The sequence below is a fragment of the Malaclemys terrapin genome, chromosome 10, assembly GCF_027887155.1.
Source record: "Malaclemys terrapin pileata isolate rMalTer1 chromosome 10, rMalTer1.hap1, whole genome shotgun sequence".
Taxonomy (NCBI): domain Eukaryota; kingdom Metazoa; phylum Chordata; order Testudines; family Emydidae; genus Malaclemys; species Malaclemys terrapin.
In genome coordinates this window covers 50042581-50054204 of record NC_071514.1, presented here as the reverse complement: position 1 = coordinate 50054204, position 11624 = coordinate 50042581, and the positions used below count along the sequence as shown (strand labels likewise).

The window sequence follows — 11624 nt, the reverse complement described above, 5'->3', positions numbered from 1 at the left end:
GCATGAAGATAAAGGGTGTCATTTAGCTAGGCAGCTTATTTGGATATGCAAATGAGATCAGACAATCTCTAGCTAAGGCCCCAGTTTGCTGCTGGTGTCTGTGGATGCACCTTTGTGGACGCTGGTCTAGGCCAGCAGTGTACATCACCCAGATCTCTGAGGCCAGTTTACTGCCCCTGAAACAGCCTAAAATGACTGCAATGCCCAGGGACTGCAACCAGAGCTGGGGACTCCCAGAACCTGCCAGGGCTTCCCCTGTGAGTGTCACCGGTGTAAAGTGCAAAGGCCACAGCAGCATCCTCTGGCACATGATGGTTATGTGATAGCACCCCTCCCCCGCCCCTTTGGGAAATGCATCCCACACAGGAGAGCTGAATCCTGGACATTGCTAACACTTTCCCCTCCAGACCCAGTGTTTAGCTTGAGCCCAGCCTCCCCCAGGCCAGCCCCTCATTTTTCAATTTCCTAGAACCTCCAAGAACCCAAGTGCCTGTGAAGCAGAAAGTTTCCTGTTCTCACCCTTTGCAAAGGAGCTGGAGATGAGGCACTCTCCCACCCACATATACCCTCCTATCCCCTTCTCTGTTTGCCATACTCTCCCTTTTCTCAGCTGAGCCTTCCTGCTAGCATCCCCCCTCTCCTAAAACATTTTGGCCCACTCTCCTCTGCCATCCTCCTCCCCTTTCAGCTCGTTGGCCTGACTTGGTTCTGTTCCTCTCCAAATACATGTTTGACATTGTTTTCCTCCTGTATTTCCTTTGCATTTCCCCTCTGCCTTTTCTTGCAATGGGGATGGCTTAGGCAGCCCCAGCTCTAAATAGAGTAGAAAAGGGAGAGCAGAGGGAGGGCTGAAGTAGGAGGGAGGAGGCAAGCCACATCACACACGCACACACCTCCCTGCATGTGATTAAATGTCTTGAAATCTGCTTCTGATTTCGTCGGGGAGTTGACTTTTCCCTTCTTTTCAACCCCTGGATTTATTGAAACCTTTTTACTCCGCTTCAAGGCAGCAGCTGGGGCTAAGTTTCTTCCGTCTTGCCTGTTTTTTCCTCTTTTCCCTTTTTCTCTCGTCCCTCCCAGCAGCAGTTCAGTGAGATCCAGGAGAAAGGAGGAGTGCAGCAGCTGGGAGAACCTTGAGAAGCGGCCAAGGGACTCGAGGACCAGGCGAGGGGCTGCTGCAGACCACATCGTGCGGTGGCTTGGCTTTGCTTTACCTCCCCTTCCCCCGAGATAAATAAACAAAAATCTTACCCCCGCGTCTGTGTAAAAGGGCTTTGGCGTCTGGAATTACACCCCTTCGGCTGCATCACTGCTGGGAACCGCGCATTACCAGGAACCGTCTACCTGCCGGGCTCCCAGTAAGTTGCTTTCTAGCCCCACGAGTCTATGACAGTGTTTCTCATTCTAAGAAGAGGGGAGAGATCTTATCACTGGGGTTGGGGGGAGGTTGTGTCATGTCTCCTGTCCTTTCCCAATGCTTCAACGCTTGTTTGGGGGAGGGGGGGGCCTTTTCTTTCGCTTACTAGTGATCTGGGGCGCGCAACCCCTGCTAATTCCGCCCTTTCCCAGGTAAACCCCGCTCAATGCGCTTTTCCTTTGCCCTCGATGCTTTTCGGCTCCCTTGTTCTCCTGGGCTCCCCCTGTCTGGGTTTCCTGTGGGATCCGTTCGCGGCCCCGTTCCGCAAGCGCAGCAGAGATGGAACTTTTCACCAGTTTGCACCCGCCCCGCTCCTTTGCTAACGCGCCGGGGCTCTAGCAGCCGGCGGTTTCCCAGGCGCTGTTTCCCTGGAGCTGGAGATCGTGTGACAGGCTCCGCTTTCCGCCCAGCTTGGGAAAGCGAGAATCGGGGGGCGGGGGCCAGCGAGCTCCGGGGCTCGGTCCGGAGAACTGGGCCGCAGCCGGAGGCGGTGTCCGGTTCTGCCGGATGCAGACCCGCTGGAGAGCCGCCAGGGGCTGGACACAGGGCACCCCGGGCGGGACCCTGCCAGATGGGCTGGTCTAGAGCCCCGCATTCCGGGGGGAGGAGGGTGTGCGGGACCCCGAGCAGAGTCTGCCTGGCGAGGGAGACCCCGGCCTCCTACACAGCTCCTGGCTGGCCGGTCCCTGCCCCCTGCCCCGTGCGAGCAGCAGCCGCGCCGCACTGGGACTTCCAGCGGCCCGCTGCCCCGGGGGTGATGGCGGGGAGCCCCGGCTCCAGGAGCCCCTGGCAGTTCCCGGGCTGCGGTATGGGAGCTGGCTCTGAGCCGGGATGAGGAAGGGCCCGGGGCGCTGGCCTCTCTGCCTCTCCCCCGGCCCCTGCTTCGCCTTTAGCCGCGCCCGCTCCGTGGCGAGCCGCAGGCTCCCCAGCGCTCGGCGCTTGTTTTATTTTCGGTTCCTTTGCAAGTGCAGAGCCCGGTGGCGGGGTCCTAGCTGCGGGAGGCAGGTGCTGGGAGAGGCCCTTCGGCCTCCGACCTGCGGGCTCTTCCCGTCCCATGCTGCTGCTGATCTCTGCGCCTTCCCCCGGATAGGCGAGGGAAAGGCCTTCGGGCAGGTGGCTTCTCCGATAGAGCCCGCTGCAGCTGGGCCGGGGGGACGGGCAAGGCAGAGATCTGGGCGTTTCAGTTGGCAGAGTAAAGAAGGAAGGTGTATGTGAGAGAGAGACTAAAAGTTAGCTGATCAGGGGATGGGATGTAAATTGGGAGGAAACGTTTGGTGGGGGGCTATTGAAGCCCTTGTTTCTTTATATGTTTGCCTGATCCGATATCTGCCCCCCGCCCCCAATCCCCATGGCAGCACCCTGGGGAGATGGGACAGAGGCATCTTTCTTCTTGGCCGATAGCCTGCAGAGTGGGATGGCTAGAGCCCGTTCCAGTGTAGCCTGCAGCTTCTGGCCCTGTGGCAGTGGCAGGTGGAATGGGTTGAGTGAGGAAGTCCCAGTGGGAGACACAGGGTGGCTGCTAACGAATGAAATATGCCAAGTTACATGCAGAGGAGGCCCTCTCCTCCCAGAGCAGATTTTGTTAGGAAACCCTTCAGGCTTGTCTAGCCCCAGAAGTTGCACTGCTAAGTTAAATCAGAGCAGTTAAGCTAGTGCAACTTCCATGTGCGGACTCTCTTTCAGCCCTTTAAAACTCATAATACCAGGCCTGGGCTACACTTAAAAGTTAGGTGGACATAGCTACATCACTCAGGGGTGAGGAAATCCATAGTGTTGTAGCTCTGCTGACATGACCTGGGTGTAGATGCAGCTAGCTCAGCGGAAGAATGGTTTTGCCAATGCAGCTGCCATTGCTCAGGAAAGTGGAGTTTCCACAGTGACAGAAAAGCTCCTTCTGTGGCTGTAGAAAGTGTCTATGCTGCAGCACCATAACTCTGGTGCCCTAGCTGTGCTATTGTAGTGTAGATATGGCCTCAGGTTATAGTGTGCCTGCAAGGCCTGGCTTAAGCTTGTACCAGCATCGCTATGTTGGTTGGGTGGGGAGGAGTGACTTTTATTTTACCAACATAGCTGTGCTGGTATAAACTCTAGTGTAGATGCCCGTCTAACAGCACAAGAAGTGCTTTGGCAGGAATCACTGTCTGTCAGGGCACTCCTGTAAGCTATCCCGGTAGAAGTGTTTGTATGTCAGTCTGAACTGCTCGAAGGGTTTGTTGTGATCTAGCTGTGTGGATATAGATATGCCAGCAGTACTTTTCTAGTGTGGACAAGGGCTCTGTCTGCCCTACATGCTTATGGCCACATAGCACCCTTGTGTAGGCACAGCCTATGCCAACAGAAGGAGTGTTTCTGCAAGGGAAGGAACACCACCTCCCTAAAGGACATTAGCTCTGCCGATAGATGCACTCTTCTGCTGGCACAGCTGCAACTACACTTTTTGGGGTAGCTGTGTCACTCTGGGGGATGGGTGTTTTCACACCTCTGACTGATGTAGCTATGCCAGCATCAGTGGCCAAGGTCTGAATTTAGCAGTGCAAACTAAACTGCTTTAAGCCGGGTTTAAACTGGCCTGAGTGTCCATGCACAAAGCTGCACCAGTCGAACGACATCATTCCAAAATCACAACCTTTAGTTTGTCGACTCTGAGGGGACCAGGCCTATATACCTGCGATGGGTGGAGACCGACTCTGGGTTGTTGCTTTAGCCCCACTCCCTCACACACAGCCTGCATGTCTGTTTGCATTTTGGGGATAGGCAAGAGGGGCCAGGGACGCAGGGACAGGGGCTTCACATAAGTGTTGAATGCAAGCTCAAAGGTAACTTTAAAGACTGCCTTTTTTTTCTGCAATATTCCCTTTATAAAACAGAGGGAGCTGATGTGCTTTTATGCTTCTGTTGAACAGCCCAGCTCTGTGTGGAGGTCCCAGAGACCAAGGTTTGGATGGGGGTTGGAGCAGGGTACTATGGCCTGAGGGGAATACAGATCCTCAAGCACAACTTAAGGGGTGAAGGGGAGGTTTCTGAGCATGGGCCCAAGGGAGGGTGGGGATGTGAGCCCCACATACTGAGAGGAGTCCAGGTTTAGTGCTGGGCACAGAGCTGGGTTTTACAAGGCATGAAGTAGGTCCAGGGCCTAAGAGATGTGTGAGTCCCAGAAACAGGCCTGAGAGGACATAGGCCTTGGTGCAGGGAATACTGGGGCCTCAGGGGGATGCAGGTTTCACAGCTTATGGCGATACAGGCTTCCAGGCAGGGATTCTGGGACCCAAGGGGACACAGGTGTCAGAGCAGGAGGCTCAGGTTCTGGGACCTGAGGGAACACGGGTTTCAGGGCAGGGGTTCACAGGCATCAGGGAATCCAGGCTTTGAGTGAATAAGGCTCTTGGAGTGTTGATGCCTGGACCTGAGAGCAGTGCAGCTTTTGGAGCAGGGACTGTGTTCTGCATCCTAGGAAAGCTTAGTATTACTACGTTCGCCAAGCAGCTGGTAGTACTCAGGGTTCGTTCAGCACCTCATTCTCCTCTCACCTTTCCCCAAGTTCTGCACAGGGCACTAAAGGTTTTTCCATATTCTGTCTTGCCTACGATGGTAAAAATGTGAGTCCATCTATCAAATCTATTCTAAGTCTCACAGACTTGGCCTGCACTCAAGCACAATACGCAGCCATGTGACACAAGGAGAGTTAAATGTCTTACCATTAACCAAGGAGAAACATTAGATTGACTCCATGTCAGAATGAAATAGATTTCTGGACCCGTTGTCATATGCCGCCCCATACCATACGTGAGCTATCTTTCAAAGCCAGCCAAGAGCTGTCATCTATTAATAACATATTAAATATTCATCCAGTCTATTTTAAACATCTGTGCCCGGCATGTTATGAAAAGACAACAAGGAACGTTATGGAAACCAGATTACTTTGTTCCCGGACGGGACGCGATGGGGGCAAAAACAATAGGAGTTCTGCAGCAGAACTGTGAGAATCCCACAGCCCCGGCAGTCGGGATTGGATCAGCAGTAATAAAGCCCTCTGCATACCAAGTGATAGTCCTGAGAGCACGTGACAGAGTGGAACAATGCGGCAGGAATGTGTGAAGGGGTTTAGGACGGCTGGGCCAGGATTAAGGTCGTGTAAAGCAACAAGTCGGGCACCATTAGACGTTACTAAATGGTTTAGTGTCGGGACAGCCGCACTATCCCAGCTTTCCGCTCCTGGAAGAACAGTGGCTCCAGGTGTCTTCTTTAGCTGCTGTTGGGCTTGGAGTGTTGTTAGTGGGAGAAATCACATAAGTAAGCATTGGAGTGAAGAGCTTTTCAGTCAATGCAGCAGACTAGGTCACTCCCTGAAATAGAATCAATTTTTCAGTATGTGCATCTAAATCATCCCAACCTGCCCCTTCTGTGTGGTGTCTTTACCCCGGGGGTCCAGTGAGCAAAGCTGGAATTGGCAGAATCTCAGGGTTAAAATCATGATGGCCATTGTGATCTTGCTAGTTTCAGTTCTTTTCTCTCCGTGTGGTACTAAAAACTCTGCAAAACAGCTTCCTAATGATAACGGGAATGCTTTTAAGCAACCATTAATTGGCAGCTCTCCCTGCATATGTGACTGTCTTTGTTCAGGTTTGGGCCTCTATGGATTTCTCTCCATTGTTTTTGATAACATAGGAAATCTGGTCTCTTTATGGAAGACTTTCTCCCCTCCTCCCACCACCATGTCAAGACTGAAATTTATGTAAGCCAAATTCTGAGAAATTAGGCCAGATTCTGAAGGACACAAGTGTAAATTGGGAGTAATTCTACTCACTTACATGCAGTTGCTTATGTCTTCTTCTGGTGTAACTGAGATCAGGATCTGGCCTATGTAGTTTAAACCATAAAGTTCTGTTTAGTGTTACCTGTATTTATATCTTAGTAGTGCCACTGTGGTTTCACACAGCTTGCATAATACTGTCTCATTAGTCTGCAACAATGCACTGTAGTGTCCAATGCTGTGAATGCCTGTTCCAGGGAAGGCTCTCTTGGATGTTCTCCCTGTATTATAGTGTGTGCGTCCATACATGTATGCTTTGTGGAGTGAACAGCAGATGCCTCCAGACCCAGTCTACTCTGAGAATCAGCAGAATGTGACCAAATCCAAGAGCAAAAAAATTGGTGTATATATATATAGATATAGATATAGATAAATATTTTGTATTGATTTCTGATATTTAAATTAAAAATGGGCCAGAAGGACAGAGCACATAAGGAAACACCAGTAACCTCATTAGCACCATTGACATATAGTGCATCATGCTGTGCATGTGCCATTAGCAACCTCCCCTGTGTACACTGATCATTCCATTAACCCTCTCCCATGGGTGTGCTGGAAATGCCATTAGCTCTGTCTCTTTCTGGTCCTCCTCGGGGTACTGTTGGAGCACCTCGCCAGCTTTTCTTCTAGCCATGCTGTCGGTGGTGTCCCAGGCGTACAGCTCCTTGGCCAGCACCCGTTTGTTTGGTTTAACTGTTATCTGCATTGCCACCTTATGTCAAACCAGACCTTGGTCCCACTGCTGGCTGTGTGGAGTTTTTCTTTTCATTTTACATTTTTCTCAGTTGTGTTTTTATCCCGGCAACACATGGAATGATTTATCCATGGCCGGAGCTGAGTTTGGTCTTGGCACATTCTGCTCGTAGGTTGGGGACAGAAACATTCCACAGCTGACGCTGCGCTAAACATGCACAGGAAGCAGAGCCAAAAAGCAGTTGGGAGGGCAGAGGGGCTGGTTCTGCAGTGAAGGGTACTTGTGGGTGAAATAGGCTGGACCCCCGTGTTAGAGGGATCACCACTTAAGGGGAGCCCCTGCTACAAAGAAGAGTTCAGAATCTGCTGATTTCTCACCATGTGTTTCAATGGGAGCAAGAGAGAAAGGACTCTCTCATTATATGGACTAGTCACTAGACAGCACCCTGCATGTTCTGGTACTAGACATATCCTATTAATGGGGCATACTCCAGTAGTTGACACCCATCTATGGTTTTACCTTTACCCTCAACTATTTTCTGATTCCCAGCTGCATCTCACTTGGGAACTGGAATTTTTCCAGAAGATTTGTGGAGCCACTGGGGGGCGTTGTGCCAGGGATGAGCAATGGACAGCTAGAGGAGCATGGCAGGGCAGGATGGGACTTTTGGCTGGAGCCAGTCTTACCTACTTCACAGTCCCTGCTCCCCCCTCTGTGCTCCTAATGTAACCGCCTTCCCCAGCTGCTGTTTCAAAGCAGAAAACGGGTGCCGTACTCTGACAAACTCCATACATTGATCTTGTCAGCATTGAATAATGAGCCAGATTAAGCCTAATGAACAAGTTTCAGAGTAGCAGCCATGTTAGTCTGTATCCGCAAAAAGAACAGGAGTACTTGTGGCACCTTAGAGACTAACAAATTTATTAGAGCATAAGCTTTCGTGGACTACAGCCCACTTCTTCGGATGCATGCTCTAATAAATTTGTTAGTCTCTAAGGTGCCACAAGTACTCCTGTTCTTTTTCCTAATGAACAAGTGCAACATTCACTGTAGGTCTCCAATATAAACCAAGCAGAAGGAGCATAAGCTCAGCAGTCTTCATATGAAGGCTTGGATGATTTATATGTCGTTCCTTATTTTTTAATTATCTTTCTAACGCTGCTGCTCCTCCGTCCAGGCTCTCACATCTAAATCATTTCCACATGGGGACACCGCCTATCCCTCGCATTACAGACCCCAATATCCCTTCTCTGCCCCTCACCTGCTGCTAGCTAACTCCTCAGGGTATCCCTTCCCTCTCCCTTCAACGTTAGAACCAAATTCCCACCTGTGCCACCTGTTATTTTCCTCTTTTTAAAAACCTTCATTCATCCAATCAGTGTGCAGAATCAATACCATGTGGCCTAGGTGACCAATCATCTCTTCTAAATAGTGGATAATTAATCCTGAATGATCAAAGTGAACAGCTGGTAAACAACACAGAGGTTGAAGTCAGTTGTTGAAAATACTTGTGAATAATATAGACAGCCCCCAGAGTCAGGATCCCTTTGGCAGGGCTCTGTAACTGAAATTGGGGTTGAAATAATAATCAATATTATTTTAAATGAATAGTTTAACCAGATCTAGTGGTGCCTATAGAGAGCTGCTTTTTCTAACTGGTTGCTGGGGTCAGGTGCCACATGGCCCATGACTGGGTGCTGAGGTGAGGGGCCGCATGGCATCGAGGCCTGTGACTGGGTGCCAGGGAAGGGGGATGCCTGGCACTAGGGTTTGCTGGTGACAGGATGGTGCCCACACCTGTCAAGTACAGTTGGACTTTGGTAGATGGGCTCTTTCTGAATCTATTTGTTAATCTGCAATTTCTTGTTTAATCTGAATTCCCCACAACCACCTTGCTCTGATTCCCACATCCTTTGACTGAGGTTTTTGGAAAGGGTCCCCTGCTCCTCGCCAATGCCACTGGATGCGTTCTTGCTGATTGTCATTGAGCATCTTCATGTCGGAGGGCATTGGGCGTGGCTGCACTGTAACAGAGCACATACCTGCTCCCTCCTCTCCAGACAATCTTAGCTCTCCGCTGGAGCAAAGGGCAGCTTGCAAACGAGCTCATCCCTCACTGATCCTTGGAACTAATCCCCGGGGGTGTGCCAGGCAAGCAAAGGAGGGGAGACCAGACTTTCCACTTCCAAACTAATTCCAAATAAGGCAAAGTGTTTCCCCAGAGAGCTGCTGGAAAAGGGGGCCTGTGAAAATCCCTGGAATGAAGCTTTATTTTCCCATTACCCCAAGAGAAAAAAGATCCATTTTATCTGCACTGTACTCTCATTTTTGTTACTATATAAAAACAGTAGAAACTGCCCTGTGGAGAACAATCCTGGTGCGTAGAATGGATGGTGATCTGACAGTCCTTTTCCATCTTGGAGTTCTGAGAGTCTGGGCTGATTTCACTAATTCAATTAGTCTTGATTAACAATCGCCCACTGCAGTCTGTGGGCACCGTGCTGTCCATTCAGACAACTAAGCACCATGTTGCACCCCAGTTGCTTTAGCTAGTGTGCTAAAAATACCAGTGTAGCTGGGATAGCATGGGTGGTGGCTCAGGCTAGCTACCTGAGTACCAGCCTGCTTAAACCCTCTGGGTACATTCTCAGTTGGCTAGCATGAGCCGCCACCCAGGCTCCCCTAGGCTACTCTGTTATTTTTAGCACACTGGCTTCCAGCTGCAGTGTAGACAAACCCATAGAACATAGCTGCGGCGGCACGAGCAGCAGGATGGGGCTAGCTGCCCGGAGTACAGTCCTATCCGAGATCAGAGGTACTCAGGGCAGCTAGCCACTTGGGCCACTCACACCTCTATGGCTACACTTTTATTTTTAGCATGCTAACTTGGACTGGGCTAGTGCAGATATATCTCCTTAAGTGGGAATTTTACACCTTCCGGCTCTAGTGTGGACATACGGTTAGACATCTAAATGACACACATTGATCTTGCAGTTATTTATACCCCCATAACTGTGGTTGTAAAACAGAAGTTCCATTTAAGGCCAAGCTGAAAATCTGGCCCCATAAATTCTCTCCCTTAAGACATGCAGAGTAAGGATATCCACAGTTAGTGTTTATAAAATGTTTTAAGAGGCAACGTGTTTAGGTGTTAATGGAATAGTTACTTGATTATTAAAATCACACTGATTTCTAATGTAAAAATGTAATACCTCCTTTTAAACCTTAAATCCTATCAAGGCTCCAAAAAATAAACTAGCAGGGGAAATCACGTCACTTACCACTAAAATGCAGCCACCTCTAGGGTGGATTGTGGCACCTGTTTAACAGTGTGCAGCAACACCACACGGCAGTTTAGGATAGCAAGTCAAGGAAAATATCCAGCTGGAACTGTAGTGGGAATTCAGGGCTCCGAAGGGCACTTTTGAGAATCCATTGGTGGCTTGTTCCTGATAGAGAGTTAATGATGGGCTCTCACAGCCTGCAGAGGTGCTAACTCAGCTCTCACTGAGGGCGTCTGAAGAGCCTGTCCGCTGGCGGAGTAAAAGCACTTGCTGGAGCTGGTGGTGTTACTCACAGTGTGTATTGGTATAAGTGAGATCACATTCAGGTCCTTTCTACTGTGCGTAACCTCCAGAGTCTCCATTGGACATGTTAACTGGGGGAGGGGCTGCCCTAAATTTTCTCCCCACCATGGGCCTCCCTGGTAACTTGCCAGTAGTCTGTGGGTCACGCTGAATAGGTATCAAATGGAGCAGATTGTAGCTGCTGTGATCTGCAATAGGCAGGTGAGGCCCGCAGATACCACAGTCCCCAGATCTCTTTCACTGGTGTCCTGAGGTGAGTTCTGGGTGGTGTGTGTGTGGTCTCTGTCTATGGGATGGTGATAATGATTTCCATTCTTGTGGGGCCTCTGCAACATTGATACATTAGTCTGCAAGCGTTGGCTCATTGCTTGACACAAGTGAGAGGCAGAAGCAGCAACCAAAACTGAAGCAAATGTTTTGGCACCAAGCCGTCCAGCCCCAGTCCTGCCTCTCTCCTTCAGCCCTTCGACTGGGTGAGTTGCAGAAGCATCTGCTCCTCTGTAGGGGAGAGAAAATATTTACTCAGCATGACTCAGAAAGCCAATAAAATGAGAGAGATGGGCATTTATCTGTGCAAGGTCCAAGGTCAGGCCCTGGCCACAGCCCGTGCTGCTAATGGGAACCCTAGCACAGTGCACTTGTAGCTGGCTGCTGGGTTGAGGACAGAATGAGGGGGTGGCTTGTTGTGACCCCCCTTACATGTCAGCATAAGGATCAGCCACAGTCTGGGCTTTTACGTTTCTGTCACTAATAGTGAGAGTTCAGGCCAGACCCTCAGCTGGGGTAGATTGGCACAGCTCCATTGAAATCAGTGGGGCTGCGTCGCACCCGCTGGGGCCCATTATTAATCGTTGTTGGTTCCTAGTGCTTGTGTTTATGCTTTCAGTTTTCACTAGCGGATCCATTTTTTTGATGTGCCTCTTTATTTTGGAGTGCTGTGGAAACTGAGCCTTGGGAATGGAATCTCCCGGGGTTACTGCCAAAAGGGTTTGTCATAATACGAGTGGCGTGTCTGCCTATTGCTCCGGGAATGACTGAAAATGGCCCAGACGCTCCAGGATGGTGTGCTGCAGATGGAGAAACATTGGTAGAAGCTAATTCCATCCCAAAGGCTGC

At 50.3% G+C, this 11624-nt stretch overlaps 1 protein-coding gene across 2 annotated transcripts in view; it reads left to right on the top strand.

Annotated features, from left to right (window-relative positions):
- The first annotated feature begins 836 nt into the window (after positions 1-836).
- Positions 837-11624, top strand: part of NTN3 (netrin 3) — a 102869-nt gene continuing 92081 nt past the window's right edge. Inside the window, exon 1 of one of the 2 annotated variants that reach the window (XM_054042892.1) lies at positions 837-1358. The gene's annotated coding sequence lies outside the window, so the exon portion shown is untranslated. The remainder of the gene's footprint in view (positions 1359-11624) is intronic. The other variant, XM_054042890.1, reaches the window with a different exon arrangement.